Here is a 19,091-nt window from a genome sequence, read left to right as displayed (position 1 = left end):
CATGCAGACAGGCTCACATGACCAATAGGAAGGAAGAGTATGACAGAATGGCACTTTATGAAAACACAAGAGAATACGATAAAGCTGGATGGGACAATGGGAGCATGCTGTACACGAATAATGAAAAAACTGGAAAGGCAAGCAGGAAACCATACTGAGAAGAGTTTTAGATTTTTACCCTGAAAATAGTAACAATAATTAAAAGATTTTAAGCAGGGGATGACATGATCACATTCATTTTTATAGAAATATCACTCCTATTGGATAGAGACACAAAAAATCCTTAAAAAAAAAATCAATGAATCCAGGAGCTGGTTTTTTGAAAAGATCAACAAAATTGATAGAACACTAGCAAGACTAATAAAGAAGAAAAGAGAAAAGAATCAAAGAGATGTAATAAAAAATGATAAAGGGGATATCACTATCGATCCCACAGAAATACAAACTACTATTAGAGAATACTATAAACACCTCTACACAAATAAACTAGAACATCTAGAAGAAATGGATACATTCCTGGACACATACATCCTCCCAAGACTAAACCAGGAAGAACTTGAATCCCTGAATAGACCAATAACAGGCTCTGAAACTGAGGAAATAATTAATAGCCTACCAACCAAAAAAAGTCCAGGACCAGACGAATTCACAGCCGAATTCTACCAGAGGTATAAACAGGAGCTGGTACCATTCCTTCTGAAACTATTCCAAGCAACAGAAAAAGAGGGAATCCTCCCTAACTCATTTTATGAGGCCAGTATCATCCTGATACCAAAGCCTGGCAGAGACACAACAAAAAAAGAGAATTTTAGGCCAATATCCCTGATGAATATCAATGCAAAAATCCTCAATAAAATACTAGCAAACTGAATCCAGCAGCACATCAAAAAGCTTATCCACCACGATCAAGTGGGCTTCATCCCTGGAATGTAAGGGTGGTTCAACATATGCAAGTCAATAAACGTAATCCATCATATAAACAGAACCAAAGACAAAAACCACAATTATCTCACTAGATGCAGAAAAGGACTTCGACAAAATTCAACAGCCCTTCATGCTAAAAACTCTCAATAAACTAGGTATTGATGGGACGTATCTCAAAATAATACGAGCTATTTGTTACAAATCCACAGTCAATATCATACTGAATGGGCAAGAACTGGAAGCATTCCCTTTGAAAACTGGCACAAGACAGGGATGCCCTCTCTCAACACTCCTATTCAACACGGTGTTGGAAGCTCTGGCCAGGGCAATCAGACAGGAGAAAGAAATAAAGGGTATTCAATTAGGAAAAGAAGTCAAATTGTCCCTGTTTGCAGATGACATGATTGTATATTTAGAAAACCCCATCGTCTCAGCCCAAAATCTCCTTAAGCCGATAAGCAACTTCAGCAAAGTCTCAGGATACAAAATCAATGTGCAAAAATCACAAGCATTCCCATACACCAATAACAGACAGAGAGCCAAATCATGAGTGAACTCCCATTCACAATTGCTTCAAAGAGAATAAAATATCTAAGAATCCAACTTACAAGGGATGTGAAGGACTTCTTCAAGGAGAACTACAAACCACTGCTCCACAAAATAAAAGAGGACACAAACAAATGGAAGAACATTCCATGCTCATGGCTAGGAAGAATCAATATTGTGAAAATGGCCATACTGTCCAAGGTAATTTATAGATGCAATGCCATCCCCATCAAGCTACCAATGACTTTCTTCACAGAATTGGAAAAAATTACTTTAAAGTTCATATAGAACCAAAAAAGAGCCGGCACTGCCAAGACAATCCTAAGCCAAAAGAACAAAGCTGGAGGCATCACGCTACCTGACTTCAAACTATACTACAAGGCTACAATAACCAAAACAGCATGGTACTGGTACCAAAACAGAGACATAGACCAATGGAACAGAACAGAGCCCTCAGAAATAATACCACACATCTACAACCATCTGATCTTTGACAAACCTGACAAAAACAAGAAATGGGGAAAGGATGCCCTATTTAATAAATAGTGCTGGGAAAACTGGCTAGTCATATGTAGAAAGCTGAAACTGATCCCTTCCTTATACCTTATACAAAAATTAATTCAAGATGGATAAAAGACTTAAATGTTAGACCTAAAACCATAAAAACTGTAGAAGAAAACCTAGGCAATACCATTCAGAACATAGACAGGGGAAAGACTTCATGACTAAAACACAAAAAGCAATGGCAACAAAAGCCAAAATTGACAAATGGGATCTAATTAAACTAAAGAGCTTCTGCACAGCAAAAAAAAAACTACCATCAGAATGAACAGGCAACCTACAGAATGGGAGAAAATTTTTACAATCTATCCATCTGACAAAGGGCTAACATCCAGAATCTACAAAGAATTTAAACAAATTTACAAGAAAAAATCAAACAACCCCATCAAAAAGTGAGCAAAGGATATGAACAGACATTTCTCAAAAGAAGACATTCATGCAGCCAACAGACACATGAAAAAATGCTCATCATCACTGGCCATCAGAGAAATGCAAATCAAAACCACAATGAGATACCATCTCACACCAGTTAGAATGGTGACCATTAAAAAGTCAGGAAACAACAGGTGCTGGATAGGATGTGGAGAAATAGGAACACTTTTACACTGTTGGTGGGACTGTAAACTAGTTCAGCCATTGTGGAAGACCGTGTGGCGATTCCTCAAGGATCTAAAACTAGAAATACCATCTGACCCAGTCATCCCATTACTGGGTATATACCCAAAGGATTATAAATCATGCTGCTATAAAGACACATGCACATGTATGTTGACTGCAGCACTACTCACAATAGCAAAGACTTGGAACCAACCCAAATGTCCATCAATGATAGACTGGAGTAAGAAAATGTGGCACATATACACCATGGAATACTATGCAGCCATAAAAAAAAGATGAGTTCATGTCCTTTGTAGGCACATGGATGAAGCTGGAAATCATCATTCTGAGCAAACCATCACAAGGACAGAAAACCAAATACTGCATGTTCTCACTCATAGGTGGGAACTGAACAATGAGAACACATGGACGCAGGGTGGGGAACATCACACACTGGGGCCTGTCGTGGGGTAGGGGAAGCAGGGAGCGGGGAGGGACAGCATTAGGAGATATACCTAATGTAAATGACGAATTAATGGGTGCAGCACACCAACATGGCACATGTATACATATGTAACAAACCTGCATGTTGTGCACACGTACCCTAGAACTTAAACTATAACAAACAAAAAAAAGAAATATCACTCCTATTGAAGCGTAGAGGGCTGACTGAAGGGTGGCAATGAGAACAGACTGAAAGCACCTATTAGAAATGGGGTCCTCAACTAGGACAGTGAGAATGAAGAAGTTGTATTCAAGAAATATGAAGGTTACAGGCCAGGCATGGTGGCTCATGCCTGTAATTCCAGCATTTGAGGAGGCTGAGGCTGTGGATCACTTGAGACTAGCAGTTTGAGACCAGCCTGGGGGAAACATGGTAAAATCCCATCTCTACAAAATCATGCAAAAAAATTAAAAAATTATCCAGGCATAGTAGCTTGTGCCTGTAGTCCCAGCTACTCGGGAGGCTGAGGCATGAGAATCACTTGAACCTGTGAGGCAGAGGTTGCAGTGAGCCAAGGTTATGCCACTGCACTCCAGCCTGGGAGACAGAGCAAGACTCTGACTCAAAAAAAAAAAAAAAAAAAAGCAATATGTAGGTTACAGAATCAGTAGAACTTAGTGTCTATTTCAAATAGGAGGACAAAAAGTGAATAAAAGAGGTAAAGGAGGAGGAGAAGGAAGTCGTAGGAGTAGGAATAGTAGTAGTAGTAGTAACAACTACAACTACAGCTAACATTTACTGAGCACTTCTTTATGTGCCAGCCAATACTGCAAGTACTTCACATAGTATTCACTCATTTATTCCTCATTACAACTCCAGAAGTAGATCCAAATATGCCCATTTTCTAGATGAAAAATGAGGTTGGAAGTAGGCCTTAAGGACAAGATGGAGAAATAAGAAAGGGGCCATATGAACCAAAGGTGTGAAGATGAAAGGTGTGAAGGGAAAGTACAAATAAGGCTAGTTGAACTAAAAGAGTCAAGAGAGAAGTGGAAGATATGACTATAAAGTTTGATTGGGTCCATCTTATGAAAGGTCTTAAATATAAATCCTTAATTCTGTAGAATAAGAGAATCATCAAAGATTTCAAAAAGAGGAGTGATATGTACACAAATTTAATTATTTACCCCTGGCTAGATACTATGGTTGAGACAAGATCTTTGACCATTATTCTTTTTTTTTTTTTTTTTTTTTTTGAGACAGTGTCTCACTCTGTCATCCAGGCTAGAGTGCAATGGCATGATCTGAGCTCACTGCAACCTCCACCTCCCAGGTTCAAACGATTCTCCTCCCTCAGCCTTCTGAGTAGCTGAGATTTCAGGTGCCCACCACCATGCCCAGCTAATTTTTGTATTTTTAGTAGAGATGGGGCTTCACCATGTTGGCCAGGCTGGTCTCAACCTCCCGACCTCGTGATCCGGCAGCCTCGGCCTCCCAAAGTGCTGGAATTACAGGCGTGAGCCACCGCACCTGGCTGACTATTATTCTATTTATCTATCAGAATTTCCCATAAGAATCCAGAAATACCTCCAAAATTAAACTCATATTTCCCTTTAATCTCCTCCTATTCTCTTTAATCCTCTCCCTGTTTTCAATTCTAACTAATGTTACTATATCCATCCAGTCACCCAAGACAGCATGTTTAAGAGAACAGCCTCCAGAATCAGACTGCCTAGGATCTAATCTTTGCCTACTCTTTTAAGTCTGAGCTCAAATACATTGTCCTCTGGAATCCTATAATCCCTGTCACATTCTTGATGAAGCTGGACTACTGCTATTTATATCTCTGCCTTTCTATCTCATCAGACTAGAAGCACCTTGAAGTCAGGAACCAGGCTGACCCATCTCTGGATCCATAACATTGCCCAGCAGAAGGCCAAACAACAGAAGGCTTCAGAATACGAACCTAGGCAATGTAACTCCAGAACCATCACTCTTAACCACTATCCCTGGCTTAGTAGGTAGATGACAATGAAACTAAGTATGATGGAGAATACAGGAGAATCAGATAGAAGTAAAGTCAAGGGAAATTGGCCGGGATCTGTCTTGTTTACCTCTATGGCCATGATACCTGGTAAGTGGTTCGCTTAATTAAGTATATGAGCAAACCACTCCTCTGTTCAGAACTTCTGATGGCTTTCACACTACCTAGAGAATAAAGTCCAAACTCGCAAAATGAATCCAAGATTTCTAGCTCTATCTTTTACTACTCACCTGCATGAGCCTTCTGATTTACCTTCCTCATTTGTGTCTATCCCATCTTTCTGGCCAAATGACTAGTGAACTACTTTTCTGTTGATTTCTACCTTCAAGACCTCCCTCAAGTCCCTAAATCTACAAGAAATCTTTCCAGACTACCTTGTTAAATAATTACTTCACCATTTAACACTCCAAAAACTCTATAATGCTCACAAGTTAATTTAATGAAGGCAAGGAAAGATCCTAAAGTTCTTTCAGAATTAAAGAAACATTATACGGTATCCTGTAGTTTTAGCATCAAGTTTATAATTTTTAAGCAGGCACTCTACTAATACTATAGCTCATACATGTAGTCTATACACATTATAAAAGTGAAAAAGTCCTCCCAGTCCAAAGCAATTGCACTCATCCTCTCTTAAAACAAACAAACAAACAAACAAACAAACAAAACCGGCCTTTGACAATTCAGAAGCTGGTAAATGACTGAACTAGAGCATTACCTCATTGTGTGTAAATAACAGGCCATCTTATGAAGACAGCAGAGTTACCAGTTACTGGCCCTAATTCTTTTCTTCTCAACTTTCCAATTATAAGTTTAAAAAAAAAAGAAATAAGAAAGAAAGAAAGCTTCAAAAGACTACATTTCAAATTCTCATCAGAATCCCTGTTCCCTAATTCTAGGAAAATGAACACAAATACAAAAATCTGTACATTGTCCACAAAGCAAGAAAAATTTTCAGGCTGGCATGCCAAAGCTGTTTCAATTATAACCTCAAACTAGTAAGGGAGAAAGCGTTTTAGTTGCGGGAGAAGGGGGCAAAGGGAAGCTAAATATGCTTCACAACAAGTGCAAATGATTGAGACTAGAGGGACTGAAATAGTCTAAAGGGTACAGTCCCACTGAAAAGGGTACCAACAAATAGAACCATCTGTTTAAGAGCTGAGAATCAAGACAGGTCAGCAGAAATCCAATTTCCTATATTATCACTATCTTAATTTTTAGGCAGAGGAAAATGGAAGAGATATACTTCATACGCATAAACATGTTCAGTCTATACTAGTGTCCAGAACTCTAGAATTTTTTGAATTCATCCTTCCCCTCTTTCTCCAGCAAGTAATGCCCTTTGACCAGCAGCTGGGAAGTCTCATTTTAAGTGATCAGCATTCCTCTGACATTCTAAGAAGTTAAACTATTTGTTTCCATAGAAACAGCTTTGTCAGCTAACACAGGATTCAAGCCAAGAAAAGTGAAAAGAACTTACATTATGCAAACTGGAAAAACCTTTTCTACTGTCCTTTTAGTTTCTCTTCTCTGGTTTTTCACAAAACTCAGGCTTTCTTATTCTATGAAAAAGAAAAATGAGACAATTGATCAAATGTAAATGTCTGCAGTGTTTTTGAGGGGGTAAAGGAGAAAGAGAAAGACTAATTCAATATGATAACCAATTCTGTCTGCAGATAGCTAGGATTTCTCAGTAAGAAATCATAAAAATGCACCACAACCCCTGTATCTAATGGATATCAATTTAAAAATCTATGTTGTTGCATATTAGTGCCCTTAGGAATATCAAATGGAAACTTTCCAATAACACATTGGAAACAGTCTGGCAATTCCTCAAAAGGCTAAACATAGAGTTACCATATCAGCAATTCTACTCCTATGTATAAACCAACAGAAATAAAAACATACATCTACATACACACACACACACAAAAACTTGTACAAAAATATTCATAGCAGCAGTATTTATAATAGCAAAAAAGTAGAAAAAACCCAAATGTTCAACTGATGAATTTATTAAAAGTGGTATAATCCTACATGAAACATTACTGGAAAATAAAAATGAAGTAGTGATACATGCTACAACATAGATTAACCCTGCAAACAGGATTTAAAGGAGCCAGCATCAAAGAACCTCATACTGTATGATTCTATTTATGAAATATCCAGAAGAGGCAAATATAGAGAGACAAAAAGTAGATCGGCGGTTGCCTAAAATGGGGGTGAATGGGTGGGATAATTATGGCCAAGGCATGTAGGTTTCTCTTGGGGGATGATGCAAATTAACTGCGCTGATGGTTGTACAACTCTAAATATACTAAAATCCATTGAATTTGCTGCACACTTGGATGTGTCAGAGGCATTTGAACCAGAGCAACTCCATCTTGAATAGGGGCTGGGTAACCTACTGGGCTGCATTCCCAGGAGGTTAGGCATTCTAAGTCACAGGATGAGACAGGAGGTCAACACAAAGTCAGGTCACAAAGGCCCTGCTGACAAAACAGGTTGGGGTAAAGAAGCCAGGCAAATCCCACCAAAACCAAGATAGCGATGAAAGTGACCTCCGGTAGTGCTCACTGCTCATTATATGCTAATTATAACGCGTTAGCATGGTAAAAGACGCTCCTGCCAGTGCCATGACAGTTTACAAATGCCACGGCAATGTGAGGAAGTTACCCTACATGATCTAAAAAGGGGAGGAATCCTCAGTTCCACGAATTGCTTACCCCCTTCCCAGAAAACTCATGAATCCACCCCTCGCTCAGCATATAATCAAGAAGTAACATGTCGGTGTTCTGCCTATGGAGTAGCCATTTTTTCATTCCTTTACTGTCTTAATAAACTTGCTTTCACTTTACTCTATGGACTTGCCCCAAATTCTTTCTCATGCAAGATTCAAGAACACTCTCTGGGATCTGGATCGGGAACCCTTTCTGGTAACAGATGAATTGTATAGTATGAGAGTTCTATCTCAATAATGCTGTTTTAAAAATACACAATGAAATAACACTACAAACAAGAAAATGGCTAAAATTAAAAAGTGGTAATATTAAGCACTGGAGAGAATGTGAAGGAAGGGGAACCCCTATACAATGCTGATGAGAATGTAAAATTGTAGAGTCTCGCAGTTTCTTAAAAAGTTAAACATATAGTTTCCATATAACTGAGACATTCCACACAAGAGAAAGAAATAAACATATTTTTATCTGTAAAAATCACAAAGAAAGATTTGTAATAAGTATGCATAGGAGCAATATTAATAATAGTCTAAAACCATACACTGTCTTTCAGCTGGGAATAGATAAAAAATGGAATACAATGGATAAAATGAAATAAAATGGATAAACAAAAAATACAATGAGAAAGGACAAATTACTGACATATCCAACAACACGGACAGTCTCAAAAACACAATGCCAGACACAAGAGTATGAGTCCATTTGTGCAAAATTTCTAGAAAATGCAAAACTAGTGCTACTACAAAAAGCAGTTTGGTGGTTTCCTGGAGATGGAAGCAGATGCTGACTGAAAAAGGCAAGGAGGAAATTTTTTCATGTGATAAAAACATCCTAATATTAGATTTCAGTGATAGTCTGCATGACTATATAAATTTACTAAAACTGTCCCCATAAACCCTAAATCTTATAAAATATAAATTATACCTCAATAAACCCACTTTGAAAATTCATTAAATTGAACACTTAAAATTACTGAATTTTACTGGGCACAGTGGCTCATGCCTGTAATACCGGCACTTTGGGAGGCCAAGGTGGGTGGATTACCTGAAATCAGCAGTTCGAGACCAGCCCGGCCAACATGGTGAAACCCCATCTCTACTAATATAAAAATTAGCCAGGCGTGGTGGTGCATGCCTGTAATCCCAGCTACTTGGGAGGGTGAGGCAGGAGAATCGCTTGATTGCGCCATTGCACTCCAGCCTGGGCAACAAGAGTGAAATTCCATCTCAAAAAAAAAAAAAAAATTACTGAATTTTAATTGAAGTTATACCTATTCAGCTGGTTTTAAAAGAAACACAAAACCTCAAATTATACACTTAAAATGACATCTTGCTGCATGTAAATTATATCTCAAAGAAACCAAATTTATTTTTATGTATTTATTTATTTATTTGTTTGAGACAGGGTCTTGCTCTGTGAACCAGGCTGGAGTGCAGTGGCATGATCTTGGCTCACTGCAACCTCTGCCTCCCCAGGCTCAAGTGATCCTCCCGCTTCACCCTCCTGAGTAGGTGGGTACAGGAATGGGCCACCACGCCTGGCTAATTTTGTATTTTTAGTAGAGACAGGGTTTCACCATGTTGGTCAGGCTGGTCTTGAACTCCTAGGCTCAAGTGATCTGTCCACCTCGGCCTCCCAAAATGCTGGGATTATAGGCATGAGCCACTGTGCCTGGCTAAGAAACGAAGTTTTTTAAAAAGATAACTGTATATTCCAAAAACAAGTCATATACTGACATCACATAAAAGACTATTTACTTGGTAACTGTTTAACTCCTTGTATGAATTTAAATTTCCAACAATGAATGACCTATCTTTACAGAAGAAACTTAGCTATATCCAAAACTAAGTAAATACAAGTCAAAACTGAAATATTTCAGCTGGGCGAGGTGACTCACGCCTGTAATCCCAACACTTTGGGAGGCCGAGGCATGTGGATAGATCACTTGAGGTCAGCAGTTTGAGACCAGCCTGGCCAACATGGTGAAACCCTGTCTCTACTAAAAATACAAAAATTAGCCAGACATGGTGGCAGACACCTGTAATCCCAGCTACTCGGGAGGCTGAGGCATGAGAATTGCCTGAACCCAGGAGGCAGAGGCTGCAGTGAGCTGAGATCATGCCACTGCACTTCAGCCTGGGCAACATATTGAGACTCCTTCTCAAAAAAAGTTGAAATATTTGAGTTACTCATGCAGTGGATTAGCTCTGAAATTATTATTCAGTAAAAAAGGCACAACTTAAACAAAAATAAAGTCCCCAAGATCTAACTGAAAAACGAGTTCCCACATTACAGAACTAAAAAGACTTTTAAATAAATATATATTTCTTTAATTTTAAACATATATTCAAAATAAACTGAACTTGTTTAAGTCAATGGGCACAATACAAAAGAAGTTTTTACACCAGGGATGGCGGCTTACACTTGTAATCCCAACACTTTGGGAAGCAGAGACAGGAGTATCACTGAGACCAGGAGTTTGAGACCAGCGTTGGCAACATAGTGAGACCCTGTCTCTACAAAAAAATAAATATTTTTACAGATTTAAAAACAAAAAGTTGTTGGTTTTTTTTTTGGTTTTTTTTTTGAGATGGAGTCTCGCTCTGTCGCCCATGCTGGAGTGCAGTGGTGTGATCTTGGCTCACTGCAACCTCTGCCTCCCGGGTTCAAGTGATTCTCCTTCCTCAGCCTCCCAAGTAGCTGGGACTACAGACGCGTGCCACCACGCCTGGCTAATTTTGTGTATTTTCAGTAGACATGGGGTTTCACCGTGTTAGCCAGGACAGTCTCGATCTCCTGACCTCATGGTCTGCCTGCCTCGGCTTCCCAAAGTGCTGGGATTACAGGCATGAGCCACTGCAGCCGGCCAAAAAACAAAGTTTTTTAATGGACAGATAAAATCCTTTAAATTACAAGACCAAGTGCAAATGTCCTGGTTTTACTTTTTTCTTTTTTTTTTTTTTTTTTGAGATAGAATCTCACTCTGTAACCCAGGCTGGAGTGCAGTGGTGCAATTTTGGCTCACCCCAATCGCCACCTCCCGGGTTCAAGTGATGCTCATGCCTCAGCCTCCAGAGCAGCTGGGATTACAGGTGCGTGTCACTGCACCTGGTTAATTTTTGTATTTTTAGTTGAGACAGTTTTACCATGTTGGCCAGACTGGTCTTGAACTTATGACCTCAGGTGATCCGCCTGCCTTGGCCTCCCAAAGTGCTGGGATTACAGGCATGAGCCACTGCACTGGCCTTTTTATTTTTCTTTTAAATAGAGATAGGGTCTTGCTCTGTTGTCCAGGCTGGAGTGCAATGGCGTAATCATAGCTCACTGTAGCCTCAAACTCCTGGCTCATGCAACCCTCTCACTTCAGCCTCCTGTGTAGCTGGAACTACAGGCACACACCACCATGTCCAGCTACTTTTTGCTTGTTTTCTTAGAGATGGGGTCTCAGTATGTTGCCCAGTCTGGTCTTGAACTCCTTGGCTCAAGAGTCCTCCCATCTCAGCCTCCCGAATCACTGAGATTATAGGCATGAGTCACCATGCCCAGGCTCTTGGTTTACTATTTAGTGGAACACCCTAACAAGTCCTATAATAAAAGGCATTTCTAAAATTCCACATAGTTCATGGTTTGAGTTTCTGATCGAACTACCTTCATTTATCATCCAGATAACTGCATTCCAAAGAAACAACTGGCATTTTCATAGCTTAAAATCTAACTGTATTTAGAATATACTATACCAGACAAAATTTGTAAGGAATGGAAGCAAAATCCCAATTTTAAAAATCTTCAAAGTAAAAACCCAATAAGATTTCAAAGGGGAATAAAGAGTAACATATATTATAACTTAAAACCACATGAATCATCTGCCCTCATGGACAGAAAAAAAAAAAATGATTCCTGACAATTCTGTTGGATATCGATAAGGCAGTATAATTAGCTTAGAAGATACACCTTTCTCAGGTGTAAACTTGAAGAGACTTACCAGCTTTTGCATTTCTGGCAAAAAGTATATATATAACACATCTGTAACTGAAAGATTTAGTTTACAAGTTCCTATTCTCAACCCATGATTCTAGGCCATACAATGGCTTTGGGATAAAAATTAAAACAAGGTAATGTAGACAAAAGAGCTGGAAGAAAACACTGTTGCATTTACAATTTACTAACCATCTACTCTAAATCTACTCTATACTGTAACCAGAGTTGACCAGGAGAAAATGTAAGTAGAGTGGTCAATAAAGACAATGTTTTAATACTTTACACATGGCAGAATAAAGGGAAGCAGCAGAAGGAATGAAAAGTGATCACTTCAAACAATGGCTATTCTAAAGAACGATTTCCCAGGATTTGGAGACCAGGAGCCAAACAGAATTCTAAAATACTAAGTATGTCAACTGAGTCTGGGAGAATTATGGAACCTTAAAATAGGAAAATGCACAGAATAAGGTCTCTGGATTCGAGGCGGGGATAGGGATAAGAATTGGAAAAGAGACAATAAATTCTATTTTTCAATTATTGCATTTATACTGGGAGTTTTAGCAGGTTGTTAACTGCTAGACAGGACACAAAAGGGATAGGCTAGAAGGGCAAATTTATAAATAATTTACATATTCATATCTTACATCTGTAAAATGCTTTTATTTTTACAGCCTATTTCAAGTATATAACCTCATTTGATCTCTCCAATTGCCCTGAAAGGTAGATAGGTCAGATATCTGTTTTCCACATATGTAGGCACTGAAAGTTAAGTCACAGCTAGAAACAATAGAACATTAACTAAAATTCAGATGAGTAAATCCTAATGTGCATCCACAGTGCTGTGTTAGTTACATGTCTGGAAGATACCATGCTGACTACATGCTTCCTTCAAAATCACAAAAATTTTTTTGCCTTTAAAATATGATCAGAGAAAATTTACCTTTTCCCTTCAATTGACTGCTTCATAAAATAAATTTTAACACAATCGTTAATTTCACTGTTACATATGCTAACAGACTACAAGTTTATTGTAGTACCTGATTGTGGTAACAAGATATCTATTGCTCAAAGTACCTAGAAAACCTCAGTTTACCAAGCAGCAAAGGCAATCGAGTAGAGAAATGGTAGATATGTGTGTGAATGTTCCTACTACATAAGTAAAGTGATACCAACATTCCAGTTTCCTACAACAATATAACAAATTTTATTCTCTATTCTGCATTGCTCTAATTTCATTATGTGCTGGCAAAGTGAGCCACATGTCATAACTTGACAGACTATTTTTAATAATATTAATTTATAGCTTAAAAATGAATATCCTAAAAATATAATAGACTAACTCCTGTTACACAAATTGGCTATCCTCCTGGGGTAAAATTTAAGTATTTTCAAAATCATAACTGTAATACCTCTATAAACATACTTATAACTATACCAACTCCCATCAATTCTACCTCTGCATCTCACATACACTCTTAGCTTCTCCCTTCTCATGCCACTACCTTAAATTATACTATACATTATCTCTTCCATGGGTTTTTCTATGAGTGTCTTAACTTTTCTATGAGTTTCTCTCCAACCTCAGTCTTTCTAGTTGCCAATCATTTTACACAATATTGCCAGATTAACTTTCCTGAAGCACTCCTACCACCACAACAGTGTCCCTTTTCAAGTTTTGTCTTTTCTTTAAGCTATTGTTTACTGAGAATTTACCATGTACCATTCATTCACTACGCCAAGCACCTGACATACACTATCTCATTTAACCCTCACAACAGTCTCCTTGTTCAATTTTGTACCTTAACTTAGCAAAATAAATAACTTGTCCAATGTCAAAAGCTAAATGGCACAGCTAGGGCCTGGAGTCTGTTTGACTCCAGGTCATTTTAACAACTATTCTGGAGAACACCTTAGCCTGACATTCATATGGCTCCACTTGACTTAGTCCTAGATTACTTTTTCCACTTTCTTTCTCCCTCCCGTCTTCTGAATCAAACTACTTGCTGTTTCCCATATAAGCCCTGCAATTTCCCACTTCCTTTGAGAAGTGCCCAAATTCCCAAAGGAAGTTTACTAATTTAATAGTCAACTCTTATAGCACTTACTTTGTGTACTGCTTATATTTTGTCATTAAACTTTGACATACTGCTTATATTTTTGACATCTTGTTTCTTATACCAAGAAAAAATCCTCTCTTCAACTTTTTATCTGTTAAGATTTTCCTCTTCCATCAAGTATCCTATGAAATCTTAATTTTGCCTGCTCCCTCTCTCCTCTACAAACTACCCTTCTAGAGTACTTAATCTATGCCTTTGCTGTAGCATTTACTGTCTACCTTGAAATCAGAATGTTTATTAATTGCCAGCCCCGAGGCAGAGTGTGTAACTCATATTTGATGAGTTCGTAACATATAAAATATGTTGTGCTATATACAAATATTTTTTGAATGAAAATCTTTTTAATTTTTTTGACCAAAGAACTACTTATTGGGAGAGAGGAGGGTTGTGCCTTCTTACCATGAATGTCCTCCCATCCAAGTACTAACCAGGCCTGACCCTGCTTAGCTTCCAAGATCAGACAAGATCAGGTACAGTCAGGGTTGTATGGCCACAGAGGAATGTCCTCATTCTTAATTTTACAAATACAGTTAAATCAAATATGGATTGCTGGAAGATGGAGAGCTGGCACTTAAACCCAAAATTCATCCTAAGAACGGAGTATCACTTATCAGAGAGATGCATAAGAGACTGTGTTCTGGTCATTCTTCTATTAAACTAATACTTTCCTTTAAATAAATGAGGAAGAGCAATAGTTTCTGTTTAAATCTCTCTACTGGTGACAATGTTTCCAAGACTGGAAAAACTACAAATTCTAGTAGAATGAAGAAATAATAAACAGAAAGTTAAAGTAGAAGAACCTTCAGACAAATACATTTACAAAATACATATATTCTTTATTTATTATTATTTTTCCTTAGATGGGATCTGCCTGTTACCCGGGCTGAAGTGCAGTAGCACAATCATAGCTCACAGCAGCCTCAAACTCTGGGGCTCAAGCAATCCTCCTGCTTCAGTCTCCCAAGCAGCTGGGACTACAGGTGCATGCCACCATGCCTGGCTAATTTTATTTTTTGTATAGATGGAGTCTTCCTATGTTGCCCAGGCTGGTCTCAAATTCCTGGGCAAAGGGATCCTCCTGCCTCAGCCTCTCAGGGCGCTAGGATTACAGGCATAAGTCGGCATGCATGCAAGCATTCATTTATTTATTTAGAGACAGTCTTTCTCTGTTGCCCAAGCTGGAGTGTAGTGGCTCAATCTTGGCTCACTGAAACCTCAGCCTCCTGAGTTCAAGCAATTCTCCTGCCTCAGCCTCCTGAGTAACTGGGATTACAGGCGCCCGGCACCACACCTTTTTATATTTTTAGTAGAGATGGGGTTTCACCATGTTGGCCAGGCTGGTCTCAAAGTCCTAACCTCAAGTGATCCGCCTGCCTTGGCCTCCCAAAGCGCTGGGATTACAGATGTGAGCCACTGTGCCTGGCTGATTTTAACATTGTCATAAATGGTACCCTGGATGTTCTATGTATGTATATACAACATATACATATGCCCTATTTCTATACATGTATACCCTGTTTCTGTTTGCTATATTTTAATTTTTACTTTAGCCCAAAGTGAATGAAAGTAAAAAATAATAACACTCTTTTTAAAGAGTTCAAGACCAGCCTGGGCAAGATAGTGAGACCCCACTTCTACATAAAGTACAAAATATAGGCAGTTGTGGTGGTGTGTGCCTGTAGTCCCAGCTACTTGGGAGCCTTAAGCAGGAGGCTCTGAGAGCCCTGTACAGTGCTATTTATGTTCATATCAGAAACTCAATACCTGCTGCATTAATTTTCTTTTTTAAGACAAGGTCTCACTTTGTCACCTAGGCTGGAGTGCAGTGGCACAATTTGGCTCACTGCAACCTCGACCTCCCAGGTTTAAGCAATCCTCCTGCCTCAAACCCCCAAGCAGCTGGGACTACAGGCACCCACTGCCACAGCCAGCTAAGTTTTTGTATTTGTGGTAGAGATGGGGTTTCATCACATTGCCCAGACTGGTCTCGAACTCCTGAGCTCATGCGATCCACTCGCCTTGGGCTCCCAAAGTGCTAGAATTACAGGTGTGAGCCACGGCACCTGGCCTATTATCAAATTTTTATGGATGAGTACCTTATCTTCTCAACTAGACTGCAAATATTCTACAGACTTCCAATCTACTGGTAGTGGCTCTGGGAACCCTGCACACTATCCTGCTATCTACGTATGCTCATATTAGAAACTCAGTATGTGCTGCATTAAATTTGAATATTTAAAAGCTAGATAAGACAGGAAGAGAAAAACCACACTTACCTATTGCCAAACATTTAATAACTCGAGAGAGATTTTTCCCAAATTCTTTAATGATAATCAGGATGAAATAGTTAAGAAATGATGCAAATAATCACTACCTTGGTGACAGCAATGTTTTTACACACTCCATATAAGGGGCCCCTAATATACAACTTTTGTGTTGCATAGGAGTTGTACGTATAGTAGTGTAACACAAAATTATGTGTGTATAATTTTTTTAAAAAAGCAAACAGTTCCATAAAACCTACTATGAAGAACAATTCAATGTCTCACATGAGTTCTGCCTAGAGACCACTTTTAACTCTTTGTTTCTTAAACTTACCTTCATATTTCTAGTAACGTGTATAGAAATAGGATGTATGTTATATATACATACATATATACATATATAAAATACGTGTGTATATTCTATATATACATACATGCTATTTCTTTTGGTTTTCTTTTCAGTTATCTGCTGACCATTTATTATGGAAGATGAATATTTAGCTCTCTCTCATAGTACATTTCCCTCTCCCTACAAGTTGTGTCTCACTTTTTATTTAAATCACTAATATATCCTGTGAAAGTAAAGTAAGTATCAGGACCCCAAAATCACTAAGCCAAGGGAAAAGTCAAGCTGGGAACTATGTCAGACAAACCTGTCTCCTGGTTTTTTCCTAAATAAGATAGCTACAAGGATAAAAAGCTACATACCTCCCTCACCATTTGCCCACAAGGAAATTCCTTGTGGATAAAGGATAAACAGAACTCAGTCATCCCTCTGAGGTTCACCTGAGACAAATGTATATCTGCTTCCTCTACCCTACTGTTTATGTAAAAACGCAGATTCACTGGGCCAGACTAAACCATGTATTCAGTGAAAGACTGATCAAGGACTTGAAAGAATGCAACCATTTGTCTCTTATCTACTTATGACCCACGCTAACTCTTATCAACTGGAAGCCCCTGCCTCAAGTTGTTCCACCTTCCCGGATCAAACCATGTCTCATGTCTCCCTCAAACGTATTAAAAAAAAGTTGTGCCCCAATCACCTTGGGCACCTGTCGTCAGGACCTCCTGAGGCTGTGTCACAGGTGCATCCTTAGCCTTGGCAAAATAAACTTTCTAAATTGACTGAGACCTGTCAGATATCTTGGGTTCACAATCCGCACATTCTTTGGGTAAAAGAATCAATATATTTTTAAATGTATACATTCAAACAAATCAGGTAACCTATCAGTTTCAAGAGTGTGTGTGTGTGTGTGTGTGTGAATAGTTTCTGGAACCCTTCATTCTCCTACTCTATGTTAGATTTTTTTCTTTCTGCCCACATCACTCATCATCCTTCTCCATCTGCTCCATGTCCTAGAAGGCTGACTCTATAGACTGCATTACCTATATTCTCTTGTCCTCCGACTTCCAGTCGATGCAAATTAACCACTGGGGAAGAAGGAAAGATTGGATGGGTTCTGTATTCTTTCAGCTTCCTCTTATTGTTTAGCATAGGTTATGTTCCTCTAAGGTCACAATTCACATCAGGTGGCCCCACTTATACAGCTACAGCTCTGGTAAATTCCAGTATCAACTCCCTCTTGCTCCCTCAGTCCTAGGTTTAGCGGGCTTCTTGCTGTAAAGCCTTGGGGTGCTTCACCATCCCTTGTTAATTCACTTATCCCCGCCCACTTGAGAGCAGGCCTTTCATTAAACTCTCTTACATTACCGGGGATGATTTTGCCATTGTTTCCTGCATGGAATCTGACAGAACCATGTTCCAACTAAACTCTCTAAATGTGTAGCACTTACAGCCATCATCATTCCTTCATCCTGACCCTGGAAAATTCCCCTCACCTCTCTCCTCTTTCTTCATCTACTCCCCTCTTCCTGGGATTCCTCCAATAGCTTCCTGAGAAAGGGTACAAGGAGGTAAATTTTCTGATACCTTGATTTACTTGGCACCAGGGCAGATTACATCCTCTTTGAGGACCACATATTCTTTTGCTTCTTTGCCTCCAACCTAAATTTCTCACAGCTTCTTCTGGTTCTGCCTTTTTGTTGTTCTCCCCAAGGAAATATTTACAGTAAGAGTGACCCTTTTCTTCCAGTTAGAGTAGGGGGAAAAAACACCACAGCATAAATACATAAAAATTGCTACTTTGGTATAAGGGATTTTTTTGTCTTTTTGGTATAAGGTTATGTGTATCTGTGTAAGTGAACAATGATGTCCGGTGTTGGGAACGACACAGAAAAACAGACATTGTGGACTGCTGCCTCTATAAAACAGTACAAATCTACCAAAATTTAAAAATAAACCTTTGGGCTGGGTGCGGTGGCTCATGCCTGTAATCCCAGCACTTTGGGAGGCCGAGGCGGGTGGATCAGCTGAGGTCAGGGGTTTGAGATCAGCCTGGCCAACATGGTGAAACCTCGTCTCTACTGAAAATATAAAAATTAGCTGGGTGTGGTGGTGGGTGCCTGTAATCTTAGCTGCTTGGGAGGCAGAGGCAAGAGAATTGCTGGAACCCGGGAGATGGAAGGTGTAGTGAGCTGAGATTGTGCCATTGCACTCCAGCCCGGGCCAACAACAGCAAGACTCTGTCTCAAAAATAAATAAACAAACAAACAAACAAATAAATATTTGATTTATCTATCCCTCTTCCAGAAATTTATCCTACACTATGTATTTCTATAAGGATGTCCACTGTCACATTATTTGTATGGGTAGAGTATCCCAAATCTAAATATCCAAAATTCAGAATGCTCCAAACTCCAAAAGTACAGTATGGGGGTGCCTAAATGCCCATCAGTAGAAAAACTGAATTGTAGTAAAATCCATATAATGGAATACTGTGAAGCTGTTAGAGTTACACTGTCAAACAAGAAAGATAC

General features: G+C 39.0%; 1 protein-coding gene across 8 annotated transcripts in view; it reads right to left on the bottom strand.

Moving 5' to 3' along the window:
- The window catches only part of PALS1 (protein associated with LIN7 1, MAGUK p55 family member), a 93,547-nt gene that overhangs the window by 56,542 nt on the left and 17,914 nt on the right, over nucleotides 1-19,091 (bottom strand). For 6 of the 8 annotated variants that reach the window (XM_005561550.4, XM_005561552.4, XM_015454326.3 and 3 more), the window contains exon 2: nucleotides 6,595-6,676. The exons of the other annotated variants lie outside the window; for them this stretch is intronic. The gene's annotated coding sequence lies outside the window, so the exon portion shown is untranslated. The remainder of the gene's footprint in view (nucleotides 1-6,594; nucleotides 6,677-19,091) is intronic. 8 annotated transcript variants of the gene reach the window in all.

Source organism: Macaca fascicularis, chromosome 7 (genome assembly GCF_037993035.2).
Source record: "Macaca fascicularis isolate 582-1 chromosome 7, T2T-MFA8v1.1".
Taxonomy (NCBI): Eukaryota; Metazoa; Chordata; class Mammalia; order Primates; family Cercopithecidae; genus Macaca; species Macaca fascicularis.
The sequence above is the reverse complement of the archived record's forward strand: the minus strand, read 5'-3'. Positions and strand labels throughout refer to the sequence as shown.